The following is a 10,682-nucleotide window of genomic DNA, read 5'->3' as shown; positions in this document are numbered from 1 at the left end:
TACGCACTTAAATGATCACAATATTTCTGCACTGGAGAATGCGGGCATTGACCCGGCACGCTAAGCGAGCGCTCTATTATTTCAGCTAATTCCCCTTACAAAGAACCCAACTGGCAAATTTTTGCTCAAGTCCAATCATAAAGACCAATTCCAATACCAGGAGCCGAACTCTGGCAGCCTGGGTGAAAACCAGGAATCCTGACCGCTAGACGATATGGGAAACCGCAAGGCTCTGCACCGGCTGACACCAGCATCAGCCACTTCTTTCTGCTCTGCCAAGTCTTTGTCACCTTAACAAGACCTGCATTGTTGGATCTGGGGTACAGAGAACCACACACAAGGAGTTAGAGAGAAAAAAAGGCATAAGGTAACCAAGCCAGCCAGGAGTCAAACCTAGAATCTTCTAATCCGTAGTCAGATGCGTTATCCATTGCGTCACTGGTCCCTGCATGATCGCGGTCGTGACCTCCCTGACGCTCCAGCCCCATTTCTCTTGACCGAGGAGAGAAGCACAGCATACAAAAAGACAGTGCCATGACCTGGATTCGAACCGGGGTTGCTGCTGCCACAACGCAGAGTACTAACCACCATACAATCACAGCTTTCCAGCGGTCAGCCACTGGTGGCTCACGTTGGCTGCTCCCTGATAGACTCCCTCATACACCGGGAGTCAGGCGCAGGCTACCTGGCTAAAAACCAGGAATCCTAACCGCTAGACCATATGGGAAACCGCAAGGCTCAGCACCCGCTGACACCAGCATCAGCCACTTCTTTCCGCTCTGACAAGCCTTTGTCACCTTGACCAGAGCTGCATTGTTGAATGTGTGGTACAGAGAATAATACACTCATCCAACTTCTTTCCTCTGACAAGCCTTTGTCACCTTGACAAGACCTGCATTGTTGAATCTGGGGTACAGAGAACCATACACAAAGAGTTAGAGAGACAAAAAAAGGCACAAGGTAACCAAGCCAGCCAGGAGTCAAACCTAGAATCCTCTGACCCGTAGTCAGACGCATTATCCATTGTGCCACTGGCCCCTGTGGAACCACGGTCATGACTTTCCTGAAGCTTCAGCCTCATTTCTGTCTCTTGCCTGAGAAGAGCATAGAAACCTTCCAAACATGGCATACAAAAGGACAGTGCCATGACCGGGGTTACTGCGGCCACAACGCAGAGTACTATACGACCACGGCTTCCCAGCGGTCAGTCACTGGTGGCTCACGTTGGCTGCAGTCATAGTTCCAACAGAACAAGACACATGAGCAACAGCAACAAGGCGCCGAGGAACTAATAGGCAAAGTTTTGCTCAAGTCCAATCATAAAGACCGATTCCCATACCGGGAATTGAACCCGGGCCGCCTGGGTGAAAACCAGGAATCCTGACCGCTAGACCACATGGGAAACTGCAAGCACAGCACTGGCAAAGACAAAGAAAGGGAAGCGCTTCAGTCCGATTTGAACAACTTTGAACCAACGGTCGCTGTGTCGCGGAGTCTGGGATTAGTTCTGCTGGCAGACAAAGCCATTTGTTCATGAATCAGGGCCTGAACAGAGAAACCGACCGACGTTGAGGTGATTCGGCTCCGGACCCTCCCCTGCAGTTTTCCTTCAGCGGACAGGTACACGTTTTTCAGGTGCTCACGGTGAATTGTTGGCTTCGCTACCCTGTTTAATTTGTTTCTACTAATAATTGATAGTGTAGCACCTACGCTTGCTAATAACAGTAACAAAAAGGCACTAACATTTAACTAGGTTCGAACAGCGGTATACTTCGAAATCATAAGAGGAGTTAAGGTGAAGTTAAACAGCTAACACATTTATTGCCACACAAGCAATGAAATATCACATACAGTGCTGCAAAAAAAAACTTAGAAATAAAGAAATAAAATAGCTCTTACAAATAGGAATTATGTTAAGTGCAAGAGATCTTCAATTCAATACCACTCCTTATATTTAAAGAGGTATAGATAAAAAAATTAAGTTCTAGTCCTTGAATGTGTGTATTAAAGGTATTTTCCTATGGCTGTTTTACCCAGGTAGAGTAAATAGTGTGAGTAGGTTCTTATCTGGTCCTGGGCAAAAACTCTGATATATCCGGAGTCTTCTGTAAACGGTAGGCCACACCGCTTCTACGACCATCAACAGTTTCACAGGGCTGGGCTCGCCATCACAATTCTCTACGTCTTTCTGTGCGTCTAAGAAAAACCAGTCTACACAGATAGTGCAGAACAATGAATGCTCCTATTATTTTATGTTCCCTAAAATGAGATCTCATTAAGTTCTTTTCTTCATTTCAGAACATCTTATAACATGTACAAAAACTAAGGATGCACCTTGACTACAAATGATTAATTAACATTCATACATCACAGCAACATTGACATTTAACATGAACATCACTTCAGTATTGGTATTTTAGCACTGACTAATGAATTACTACGCTTTTCCAACTTTTTAGCTGTAACATGTGCAATTATCCCTTTAACATGAATTTGAATTGAACCATCACTAAACTCCATTAATATGTGCATTATGATAACCAAAATATGTTCAATCATAGCACAGTTGTGCTGTAAATAATTAAGATGTATCAATCTAACCAAACTGAATGACTTAACGGAATATGTGCACTGTGCCTTTAAGGCTCCACCACGCTATTAGTAATTCTACTTGCTAACTAGCCACTAGCAAGCGATTAGCATAGCTATACTTTTAAATCATTTCGACAAGCATTAAAGAACATTCTCATAACTCCAATTGGTTTTTTATTCCTTCCATTTCTAATGAAAAGCGTATGAACTCAAAAGAAAGGTGTACTCTCCTTTTACAGTGGCTAGCTAGGCTATCAGAACAAACTCACGGAAGTTTCAAACATTTATTACTTGACAGAAAACCGCCTCCCTCACGTTCATAGCTGGAACTCTGGTAAAAAAAAAAAAAAAAAAAAAAAACAGTTTATCAGCTCTAATATATGCTAAAAGTCAATATTTTAAACCATTATGTATTATTTTGTAGCGAATATTGCTCAGCTGGTCTGCAGCAACCTCTCAAGATCTCTCAAGCCAAAAAGAGAAAAACTAACGAAGGTAAAGTCTTTTTCTACCACTGCGCCCTGTTTTGGGGACGACAAGTAATTACACCTCTTAAATGACTTTTGAGGTTTTAGTAGCTCCATATTTCATATGGGTTACAATAGCATACGTTTCAATCAGGCTCTAAATCTTGTTATAATCTAAATTATTATTGGGCATTACAATATTGGTCTAAAACATTTTGGTATTCAAGGAATGTGATCGGAGTTGTGCCAAACCGCCACGTGGCATAAAACCGGTTAGAACTGGCTGAGTGGAAGCCTGGAACAAAAGGCATACCTTATATGGAGTAGTACTACACCTGGCCACTAGGGGGTGGTGGTAAACTATAAATAACAACTGTGCACTCTACTCGAGGTCTGTTGTATTCTTCACTTAGACGGAGAGGCTTCAGAACGCAGCTGCTTGTGACCTGGAAGACGAACCAACCTTTTCTGAATAAAACTTTTAAAGAACGTCACTTTGCCTTCTGATAAATTCGGATCGATTCTAACAAAAGATCCACGACAATAAATGGTAGCAGAGGATGGTTTAAAATCGATTAATTAGTGTTCATTGGAGAAATCAGGAGGACTGCAGAGGTCGACGGGACCAGATTGGGTCCCGGATCGTGAGAATTCGAAATCTGCCAGACTCAAAAGGGTACCCGACTAAAAAGGTAAGGGCGATTTAAGTCCTCATTTAGATGCAATCAAATATTTAGTTCTGAGTCTGGTATGTTGAGAATTCTCTCGTAGATAATTAGAAATAATTACTGATAAATGCTAAGGCGTGGTTCCTCTTTCACTAGCAAAGGTATGGTGGGCATGCCCTGACTCCAGGTGAGTCTAAAGGATCCAGTGTGGTTAGAGTCCATGCCCGTTTGGTTAGAGTCCAAACGCAAAGCCTGGTACCAGGTCAGTTGGTTTGAGTCCAACTGTGAAAGCCTGGATGGGTCCAGGTCGGTTGGTTAAAGTTCAACCGTTTGTGTGGCAAGTTTTTTCTGGTCGGTTTTGAGCAGTCGGTCCTGAAAACCAATATAGCAATTGCTTTGTGGAATAATCATTGGAATTGATTAAGTTTCCTATTGCATTGTTAGTAATTGGTTAGTAAAGTCAGTGAGGCTAGAACTGGTCAGGGAAACTATTTACCGGTGTCTTGGTTATGGGTATGTTGTTTTAGTTGTTGTATAGGATTTGTATAGTTTCCTGTTTCTGTGTGCTCTGTTCTATTTTCTCTAGTTTTCTATTCTTCTAACTCTCTAAAAAAATTAAAAAAATAAAAAAATAAAAAAATGGCCTTCATAACAGCTGGGGAATTGGAAAGGCGGGTAAAAAGTCAAATTGAACAAACTTCTTCAATGAAAATTCGCAAGGCCATGCTGAAGAAGGTAGAACAATGGTTTAAATTTCGAGTAGACAAAGGACTGTATCCTACACGTGGTGACCCAACCCCCGACACAAATACTAGATTGGCGTATGTGAAAATTGCTAAACAGGGTGTAAGCGATGCAAAAACTGAATTGAAGAAAGCTAAAGGGTTGAAAAAAATGTACTGTTAAAAGGGTTTTAATATCTGCTGAAAATGATTTAGCTCTGACACAGATTATAGTCCAACATATGAATCATATTTGTTTAAGCGTGAGTTCTGCCCCCGCTGAGAATCACACACCCACACCCACTGAGGAGAAACAGGAAGTAACCAATTCAGCACAGTTGGCTCCGCCCGACACAGCTGTGCTGGACTGCGCCCCTCCCCCATATGTAGCGTCAGCCATTCCTGAGCAGACGACTACCCCCCTCCCGTCTCTCACTCTCACACATACCTCAAATACCACAGGAACAGGTGAGACTGGCCATGAAGAGCCAAAATGTACTAGAACTGGTAGCCCTGTGTCTAGGGGGAAACTACAATGTTGGGACGAACTAGAACCCCTAGTGGACATGGGCTTTACTAATGAACAGAGTAATGAGCTTGGGGTAGGACAATTCCCTGTGGTAGTGACAGGAAATGGACGTGATTACGTTCCATGGTCGCACAGAGACATGCAAGCTCTAGCAGAGGACTTACCTCCTCTGTCTAAAGGGGCATCTCCATGGATCAGTACCTTTGAAAAGTTAACGGCAGCGGACACATTAGCCCTAGGGGACATAAGGGCTATCATGAAAAGGACGAGTAATGACTCAACCTGGCAGGCTATAGAGGTAGCTCTGAGATTGGGAGCTGTACCAGATGATAGGTTGTTCGATCAACACAGGAATGCAGCATGGGGACAGTTAAGACAATTGTTGCCAGCTTCAGTGGACTATCAGGCGCTCAAGGGAATGGCTAGGAAGGAGAATGAGGATCCTAGGGAATTTTTGGAGCGTGCTGCTAGGACTTGGAGATCTTCTACTGGAACTAGACCTGATTGCAATCATGCTACACAGACCCTTTTTAGACAAGGAGTAATGGGATGCTTACCAAAGCCTGTACAAGAAAAGCTAGAGGATGTGGTAGGGTTAGATCAGATGGATGAGCAGATGTGGAGCACACAGGTTGTTCATTATTTGACAAAACATGACAGAAAAATTAAAGACTCCGAAAATGTTGATAAAAATGTACTCATGAAACTGAATAAGCTTAAAGAAGCAGATGGTGTCAAGTGAAACTCCTGAAAGTTGCAGCACTCAAGACATTTCTAGGACGGAGGGTTTCCAGCAAGGGTCACTCCCTGACTGCTGACACCAGAGTTTGCATCCTGAATCACCCGAAGCCAACTACCGTGAGTCTTTTTCTGTCTTTTCTTGGCTTGACAGGTTATTCCAGGAATTACATTCCTAATTACTCAGGCTTGGTTGCACCTTTGAGGGCTGAAATTACCAGGTTAGGTCAAAGAAACCTAACAGCCAAAGTAGAGTGGACCAAGCCCCTTGAGGCTGCTTTTATTGAATTAAAACAGCAACTGACCTTAGCCAGTGACCTACAACAACCGAAATACTCTGACCCTTTCTATTTGGATGTTTCTGAAAAGAATGGCATTATAAATGCAGTTCTTTTTCAGAAAAGGGGGAGTGGTGTCAGAGCTGTACTCTTGTACCATAGCTCAAGATTGGACCCTGTGGTAACAGGTCAACCAGGTTGTGTCAGATACCTAGCAGCATTGTCCACAGCAATTACCAAAACAGCACATTTGGTCATGTGTCATCCTCTTATTGTCAATACAAGTCATGGTGTGACTGCATTTTTTATTTCCACAGCCTTTACCCTGTCAAGAGCGAGAAAAGACAGAATCAATAGTATTCTCACTCAACCTCATATCTCATACACTACAGGGTGAACATGACTGAAGGTCTGAATTCCGACCCTGATGCAGAACCACATTGCTGTGAGCAAATTACACAAAAACTGTTGAAGTGTAGGGAAGATTTGGAAGACACTCCTTTAGAGGACCCTGACTTGACTCTATTCTGTGACGGATGCTGTTACAAAGGGGACAAGGGACTTGTAGCCTCATATGCAGTAGTCAAGCAGACTAATGAGGGTTTCATCCCTGTGGACTCAGGAATCATTAAACAACCAGCGTCTGCCCAATTGGCTGAGTTAGTAGCAATCACCAAAGCATTGGAGAAAGCTGCTGATCAAACAGTTAACATCTACACAGACTCAGCTTATGCCCATTCTGCGTTGCATCTAGATGGGCCGCAGTGGATAAGGAGAGGACTAGTGACTGCACAAGGGACACCCATCAAGCATGCAACACAGATTTTTCAGCTGTTGAAAGCAGTAAATAAACTAAAGAGAGTGGCTGTGATTAAGTGTAAGGGTCATTCAAAAGAGCCTGGACTAGTGACACTAGGTAATGATGCAGCAGATCAGGCAGCAAAGAAAGCGGGAGGATACATTAGCCAAATGGTGGTGTTGGCGTCAGAAAACTTGCCTGAGCTAGAAGAAGAGCAGGTAAGGGAAATGCAGGAAAAGGCAGGAGCATATGAAAAGAACAGCTGGTTAGATAAGGGAGCTAGTGTAGTGGAAGGACTGTGGAAAAGTAAAGAGATTGATTGTGGCACCATCACATTTGCTCACACTGTTGATGAAAGAAGCACATGGTCCAACACATGTAGGTACGTCCAACATGCTTGACAGTCTGATGCAAAATTGGTGGCATCCACACATTAGGGATATGGTGAAGAGGTTCGTGGTTGACTGTGAGGTGTGTCAGAGCTACAATCCAAAACCAGGGTATAGAGTGACTGCAGGACGGTTTCCTGTCCCTGAAAGACCCTTTAAAGAAATTTGCATCGATTTCACTGATATACCCAACAATACTGCCCCAGATGGAACTGTTTCCAGAGCCTTGGAGGGGCTGAAGGCTCTCTCAAAGGAATGGAAAGAGAACTCTGGTATCGAAAATTGGTTCACTAAGTGGATGGAGAATTTCTTTGGCTCATGGAAAGGAGTAATAACTCAATTGGCTATGGCAGTTTGTGTGGGATTGGCTATCCTAGTGGTGTGTGGATGTTGTTGTGTGCCATGCATAAAGACCCTGATTGTGAGATTCATCAACACCGTGATTCAAAAGGGGGCAGCAGCAGGCGAAGTCCAGGAAACTGTACTCTACATACAAACCGATGGGCCAAAAGAAAACTTAAAGAATGAGGAAGATCAGGAGTACTGGACTTAACTTCAATGTTGAGTGTTTGTCTGTCTCGTTTGTCAATATTCTTCTGTCTAGATTGCTGATCGATGGATGACACCAAAGGGGGACCCCAAGAAGCAAGAATAGAAGAAAATGTAGTGAATTAATGTTTTGTGTGTATTTAGCTACAATACAACATATATAGGGTAAAGGACATATTGATAGTTTAAGTAAATAGTAATGTTAAGTTGCAAAATACATAGGCACATATTTGATTAATGTAATCCTTGCATGATTGGTGATGGTTCAAGTTGTCCAAAAGGAGATCACTGAGATCAAAAGGGGGACCATGGATTTCCTGTCAACAAAAAGATATCATCATCAACACATAAGGGAATTTAGCTTACTTTGAAGATGTAACACATATAGGGAAGTCTCTAAAGGACTATAAATTTTGAATTTCTTTCCTATCCGGTTGCTGAAAGGTCCAAGTAAGCTTTGATTGTGTAACTATAGACTTCTGAAGCTCTTTGTTGAAGTGAATGCAATGTTTTGCATTCAAAGGGGGAATTGTTATAATGTAAATTATTATTGGGCATTACAATATTGGTCTAAAACATTTTGGTATTCAAGGAATGTGATTGGAGTTGTGCCAAACCGCCACGTGGCATAAAACCGGTTAGAACTGGCTGAGTGGAAGCCTGGAACAAAAGGCATACCTTATATGGAGTAGTACTACACCTGGCCACTAGGGGGTGGTGGTAAACTATGAATAACAACTGCGCGCTCTACTCGAGGTCTGTTGTATTCTTCACTTAGACGGAGAGGCTTCAGAACGCAGCTGCTTGTGACCTGGAAGACGAACCAAGCTTTTCTGAATAAAACTTTTAAAGAACGTCACCTTGCCTTCTGATAAATTCGGATCGATTCTAACAAAAGATCCACGACAATCTCTTGAATCATATGCTAATTTCATGTTATAGTTCGCCTACAGATTTATACTTCTATCATTACCACTTAGTTATGCCACCTACTTATTAACTGTCATTATATGTGTTATGTTTTGTTAGTTTAAGAAACATTACAACGATTCAAAACTTAGCACTGTGGTTTTAATTACCTCGGTGAGAAAAATAATCTGCTTTATTTATTTACCCCAACAGAAAGGGACTGATATGTTATGAATTAGGTTTTTTGAAACAATTTAGCCTAACCAAACAACTAAATGTTGGTGGTGCCTCGTGAAGCTATTAATTATAAAAAAATAATCAAATGCAAATCTCTCTTTTACGCTACAATAAAGACCACTTCCCATACCCATAAAGAGACCAAAAAGCCATAAGGTAACCAAGTCAGCCAGTAGTCGAACCTAGACTGACCTGATTTTTGATTCTGCATTTCAGTGAGCAATGACGCAACGAGTTCATATTTCGTGTTGCCTTCAAGTGTTTCAGCTCATGTACTCTTTTCTATATTATGTGTTGCTTTTAAACCATCACAGACTCACTTTATTTAAAACGTTCATCTCAGCCTTTAGGACGAACTGAAAAAAAAGTGTCTTTGTAACACTGACAGACTTAAGTGTTGATGCTGCATTTTAAAAGGGAATGTTGTGAATATCAGCGGTTCATCTTTTACCAAGCAGTTCACTTAATAAACAATCAAAAGGTCATGTAACGATACAAAAAAGTGGTGTTAAAAATCCAAGACATTACAAATTTCGAAAATTAAAAGTTATTGCATGTTTGTCAATTTCAAAAAGTCAAACAAAACGATTAATTACAGAGCCTAAATGTCTTTGTAACACTTACTGACTGACCTGATTTTTGATGCTGCGTTTCAGTAAGCAATGACGCAACGAGTTTCATATTACGTGATGCCCTTAAATGATCATAATGTTTCTGCCTTGGAGAATGCGGCCATCGATTCCGCTACCTCTCGCATGCTAAGCGAGCGCCCTACCATTTGAGCTAATTCCCCTGACGAAGAAACCACCTTTACCCTTTGTAATGTACTAACAGAGCAGAGCGTTGATGCTGCATTATGTAGACAAAATAGTGCAGGATATACCAACTGTTTAGTGCAGTGCAATAACAAAGCAGCTCTGTGAAGCAAGGACTGAAATAATAATGCATGTAATTCAACATAAAATATGTGGGTATTAATATCTAAAACTCTTAGATATTGCATTATTAGCATTATTAGGCTGCACATGAATATAGATTTAAACGGTCCTCTATTTACTACAGTCTGTTTGCAACAGCTGGGCGTACAACTACTTGGGGTGGAGAACATGTTACACATATAGCGTGCTATTATTTCAAGCTGATCAAGTACATATTTCACTTGAAAATATCTCACAAAGTACAAATTCTTCAACTTTCTAAATAAACCATGTAGTACAGAACATTACCGCTTACACAACGCATTAATAAATGACTTGCCCAAACAGGGACTTGAACCCTGGACCCTGATGCTCTACCGACTGAGCTATCCGGACTCTGCAACCTGCTTTAATCCTCACAAGGACGTGACATAAATTACAAACTTTAACATACGTTGTCCTGTAAAACTTCAATTAATATAAAAAGGTTTTATTGCCAAAAGTATTTACTCATCTGCCTTCACATGCATATGAACTTGAGTGAAATCCCATTCTTAATCCAAAGGGTTTAATATGATGTCGGCCCACCCTTTGCAGCTATAACAGCTTCAACTCTTCTGAAAAGGCGTTCCACTTCTTAGTGCTACATACATCAGTTGTATTCCACACAGATCAGCACGCAATGAAACTTTCCAACGCAATATTAACTGGATTCATATTATGCCATCTAGTGGACGATTGAATAGCCTACAACAAGCACAAACAGGGTTTGAGTTCTTAATAAATAATCCAGTCAGTTTAAAACCCAACAAGAAGGCTGTACCTAATACACTCATACCAGAGAAAACACATCCTAACATGCTAGTGCCGTTACCATTACAACAATGG

General features: G+C 41.6%; 1 non-coding gene across 1 annotated transcript; it reads right to left on the bottom strand.

The window, feature by feature from the left end:
• Positions 1-1,330: 1,330 nt before the first annotated feature.
• Positions 1,331-1,402, bottom strand: trnae-uuc (transfer RNA glutamic acid (anticodon UUC)). The gene has a single exon. It is a non-coding gene; the product is annotated as a tRNA-Glu (tRNA).
• Between the last annotated feature and the right edge of the window lie 9,280 nt (positions 1,403-10,682).

The sequence above is a fragment of the Trichomycterus rosablanca genome, unplaced genomic scaffold, assembly GCF_030014385.1.
Source record: "Trichomycterus rosablanca isolate fTriRos1 unplaced genomic scaffold, fTriRos1.hap1 scaffold_261, whole genome shotgun sequence".
In the NCBI taxonomy this organism is placed as follows: Eukaryota; Metazoa; Chordata; class Actinopteri; order Siluriformes; family Trichomycteridae; genus Trichomycterus; species Trichomycterus rosablanca.
Note: the sequence above shows the minus strand (reverse complement) of the source record. Positions and strands in the feature narration are given on the sequence as shown.